This window comes from Babylonia areolata, unplaced genomic scaffold (genome assembly GCF_041734735.1).
Source record: "Babylonia areolata isolate BAREFJ2019XMU unplaced genomic scaffold, ASM4173473v1 tig00000220_2, whole genome shotgun sequence".
In the NCBI taxonomy this organism is placed as follows: domain Eukaryota; kingdom Metazoa; phylum Mollusca; class Gastropoda; order Neogastropoda; family Buccinidae; genus Babylonia; species Babylonia areolata.
Window position 1 is genome coordinate 1 of NW_027468531.1, and position 5000 is coordinate 5000.

General features: G+C 41.3%; 1 pseudogene; it reads left to right on the top strand.

Annotated features, from left to right (window-relative positions):
* The first annotated feature begins 2173 nt into the window (after positions 1–2173).
* Positions 2174–2549, top strand: LOC143279324 (small ribosomal subunit protein eS26 pseudogene; annotated as a pseudogene).
* Positions 2550–5000: the final 2451 nt, after the last annotated feature.

Below are 5000 nucleotides of genomic sequence, written 5' to 3' on the forward strand. Positions count from 1 at the left end.
CAGTAGTAGTAGCAGCAGCAGCAGCAGCAATAGTGGTACTAGCAGTAGTAGAAGCAGCAGCAGCAGCAGTAGTGGTACTAGCAGTAGTAGTAGCAGCAGCAGCAGCAGCAATAGTGGTACTAGCAGTAGTAGTAGCAGCAGCAGCAGCAGCAGTAGTGGTACTAGCAGTAGTAGTAGCAGCAGCAGCAGCAGCAGTAGTGGTACTAGCAGTAGTAGTAGCAGCAGCAGCAGCAGCAATAGTGGTACTAGCAGTAGTAGTAGCAGCAGCAGCAGCAGCAGTAGTGGTACTAGCAGTAGTAGTAGTAGCAGCAGCAGCAGCAATAGTGGTACTAGCAGTAGTAGTAGCAGCAGCAGCAGCAGCAATAGTGGTACTAGCAGTAGTAGTAGCAGCAGCAGCAGCAGCAATAGTGGTACTAGCAGTAGTAGTAGCAGCAGCAGCAGCAGCAATAGTGGTACTAGCAGTAGTAGTAGCAGCAGCAGCAGCAGCAATAGTGGTACTAGCAGTAGTAGTAGCAGCAGCAGCAGCAGCAATAGTGGTACTAGCAGTAGTAGTAGCAGCAGCAGCAGCAGCAATAGTGGTACTAGCAGTAGTAGTAGCAGCAGCAGCAGCAGCAATAGTGGTACTAGCAGTAGTAGTAGCAGCAGCAGCAGCAGCAATAGTGGTACTAGCAGTAGTAGTAGCAGCAGCAGCAGCAGCAGCAATAGTGGTACTAGCAGTAGTAGTAGCAGCAGCAGCAGCAGCAATAGTGGTACTAGCAGTAGTAGTAGCAGCAGCAGCAGCAGCAATAGTGGTACTAGCAGTAGTAGTAGCAGTGGCTGAATTATCAACAACAACAGACAGACAGGAGCAGCAACAACAACACGAATAAAAAATAATGACAACAATAATAAGAAGAAGAAGCATAATAATACTACTAAATAATGATAATAATAATGATGACAATGAGCATAATGATGATAATGATAATGGTGATAACAACAACAACAACAACAACAAATTATTCATAACTCCCCCATATAATCGAAAAGCCCACAAGGCTTACACAAATACAGAATGAATGGAAAGTCTACATCACGATCACACACACACACACACACACACACACACACACACACACACACACACACACACACACACACACACACACACACTAACACACATTTTCGTTTTCGTTTTCGCTTCCACCTCCCTTCGCCCCTACACACAAGCCACCATAAAAGGCATACATATGGACGACCACACAAAGACCCACAAGAATCAAGAATCAAGAATATTTAATCCTTTCACCCCTTTTGGGAGATATTATATAACAGCAATAGTATTTCACACCGGAGTTAAACATAAACAATCAAAATAACATAACTATCAGAAACAGAATACAAACTATATGAAACACAACATAAATGATGATAGTATTTTTCTGGTATTAGACCTCAGGATAGATCAGACTACGTTGCTCATCTTTGCAATGTTACTAAAGTTTAACCAAAATTGTCTTGGCTGCATGAAATAAATTACACAGAAAGCCTCTTCCAACAAAAAAAAATCAAACAATTGTTGGATGGGATAGCATCATATCTAAAACATTACATTTTTCAACATTCTTTTTTTTTAAAATAAACATCTGTGACCATAGAACTTTCACTTTGACTCGGTTATCCAAACGTAAAAAGTGAGTTGATGTGATATTAGATCAAAATGTGATATTAGATCAAAAAGAAAAAGAAAAACTGAAGTACCTATAATAATTTTGCAGTTATTGAGCTTTATTTTTTGTCGGACATTTTCAATCGTTTCCATGGCAACTGGTGCATGAAGAGGGTGTTTTTATGTTTTTTTTTGTTTTTTTAAAATTTGTTTCTTTTTTACATTTTTGTGAATCCTGGGTGGTAACTAACAATATCCACCTACAGTAATAATCAGAATTTACAATAAAACTGTTTTGAAAATAGCTCCCATGTCTGACCTTAACAACTTCCAGGGAAGCATCCGAGGGTGCTTTGAGCTTGGTCACAATGGATAGGCATTCAGATACTAGGAACCTAAAATTATTATTTTTTTTATAATAAAAATAAATAAATAATAAAAAAACAAAAACAAAAAAGAACCTATTGGTTGAAGATATTAATTTGATAAGAAGTCACTTCCTTTATTGCCGGAAACGGAGTCAACATGACACAGAAACGGAGAAATAATGGGCGGTCCAAGAAGGGACGTGGACATGTGAAATTTGTGCGTTGCACTAACTGCGCACGCTGTGTGCCCCAAGGACAAGGCCATCAAGAAGTTTGTCATCAGGAACATCGTTGAAGCTGCGGCTGTGAGAGACATATCTGATGCCAGTGTTTATGAAGTGTATGCTCTTCCCAAGCTGTATGCCAAACTGCTCTACTGTGTGAGCTGCGCCATCCACTCCAAAGTAGTTCGCAACCGATCACGCGAAGCCAGGAAAGACCGCACTCCACCCATCCGCTTCCGCCTAGTTAGGGAAGGACAAGGTCCACGTGCGGGTGGCCAGGGAGGACAAGGAGGTGCTGGACCTCGTTAACATCATAGTCATGTTGTTAGAAGTAATAAATTGGGGTTGATGTCAAAAAAAAAAAAAAAAAAAAAAAGATAAGAAGAAACACTCCCCGCAACATACCCCTAATGCTCTGAGCACCACAACATCAAGGGGAGCCTATAAGGGTGCTTTCAGCGTGCCCACTGATACTAGGAACTTCAACCACCACACCACGGAGTTCTCTGGCATCAGTGAACTAACGGTGCCTCCATTTCTCCCTCCATCTGTGATCTTTAGGTCTAATTCTTTGGTGATTTAGTTTTTCTAGTTGTCCTCCCAATTAATGAGATAACTGGCAGAAGTGTGTTCTCAACACACCTCATGGTGAGCGCTGCTAAGTGCTACAACACCATAATATCAAGAGCACCTGGTTGTAACGATCCCGGGCCAGTCTGCATGAGGCGTTCAGCGCTAAGTCTGCTGAGAGAAGATTATTCCTGAGTACATGGACTTTACCTTAACATTATTCCTAAGTACCTTATTTATTTATTTACTTATTTATTATTATTATTATATTATTATTATTATTATTATTATTATTATTATTATTATTATTATTATTATTATTATTTTATTTTAATTTTTTAATTTTTTTTTATCACAACAGATTTCTCTGTGTGAAATTCTGGCTGCTCTCCCCAGGGACAGCGCATCGCTACACTACAGCGCCACCCCACCCCCTTCCTTTTTTTTCCTGCGTGCAGTTTTAATTGTTTGTTTTTTTTCCTATCAAAATGGATTTTTCTACAGAATTTTGCCAGGAACAACACTTTTGTTGCCGTGGGTTCTTTTACGTACGCTAAGTGCATGCTGCACACGGGACCTTGGTTTATCGTCTCATCCGAATGACTAGTGTCCAGACAACCACTTAAGGTCTAGTAGAGGGGGAGAAAATATTGGCGGCTGAGCCGTGATTCGAACCAGCGCGCTCAGATTCTCTCGCTTCCTAGGCGGACACGTTACTTCTGGGCCATCACTCCACATTTTTGTTGTGCATTATTATTTTTTTTTTAAGCTCCTGGCCTCATTTCAAACAAAACAAATACTCCGAGAGCTTCTATCTTATATTTGATTTTTTCAAGTCTCATGTGAACGATGCGTAACCTTGATGACATAAAACGGGCAAGGGCAGTTACTTATGAGTGAGTAATCGCATGTGAGGTGAGAAGGTGGGGGTGGAGGTAAAGTCAAATACATATACAACTGGAAATTAACAAATAATGAGGCCAGGAGATGAAATGATTAACTCTCTCCATACGAACGGCGAAAGAGACGACGTTAATAGCGTTTCAGCCCAATTACCATCATCAAAATATTGCAAGGGAAGGCTCTTATACTGAAGAGGTGAATGTTGACAAAGAATACTACAATTCTGACGACGGAAGCTAAAGGTTGGGTCATTGAGACACCCACTGGATATCCGAGGGGTCTGTGTTGAGGAGAAGAGAGGACTGGCCGTACTGAGTGAGTTAAAATGTAGTAAAGAGTGGTAACTCTCTCCATTCACAAGGTACACAACTTCAAGTCAGTGTTGCTTACGCTAACGATTCACTTAGCACACGGGTAAATAAAAGGTACATTGGAACAAACCAAGACAGCTGCAGTGTGCACATGTCAAATGCTCGGTATAAGAACAGGCCCGGCGCTTCCTTTTTGAGGAGGAAGAAGAAGAGGTCATCACTGGTGCCCTACGGTTTTGAGACTACGGGCTGAAGGAGGAGGAGGGGGAAGAAGAACAAGAAGACCTGGAGTGATTGTCGCAGTGGAAGCATCATGGAGCTTCTCCGCCTTCCTTGTGACAACAGTGGACAAGACCGGAGTGACCCATGGGCAACCTGCTGAGCAAATTCTCCTCTCTGCTGATTTTTTTGTTTTTTTTTCTTCTGTTTCCAGACAAACCTTTCAGAACTGGGACAATAGTGTTTTGATGTGGGTGGTGTTGAGATGAGCTTTTTCGTTTGTTTGTTTTTTGTTTATTTTGCACGCAGAAAGAGAGAGAGAGAGAGAGAGAGAGAGAGAGAGAGAGAGAGAGAGGACGACAACGATAATAACGATAACGATAACGAAGATAACGAAATTGTTTAATATGTGGATATGCGTGCATGCTACATCCAGCGCTAAGAGCAAAACAAAGAAAAAAAAATAACAGAGAGAGAGAAAAAAAGAGAGAGAGAGAAGAAGAAGAAGAAGAAGAAGAAGAAGAAGAAGAAGAAGAAGAAGAAGAAGAAGAAGAAGACGGAGGGAGAGAGAGAGAGAGAGAGAGAGAGAGAGAGAGAGAGAGAGAGAGAGAGAGAGAGAGAGAGAGAGAGAGAGAGAGAAAGAGAGAGAGAGAGAGAGAGAGAGAGAGAGAGAGAGAGAGAGAGAGAGAGATTCAAACGATTCAAAAGAGATTCAAAATCTTTGTTACTCAAGGATAAAGATTTTAGGCATTGCCTA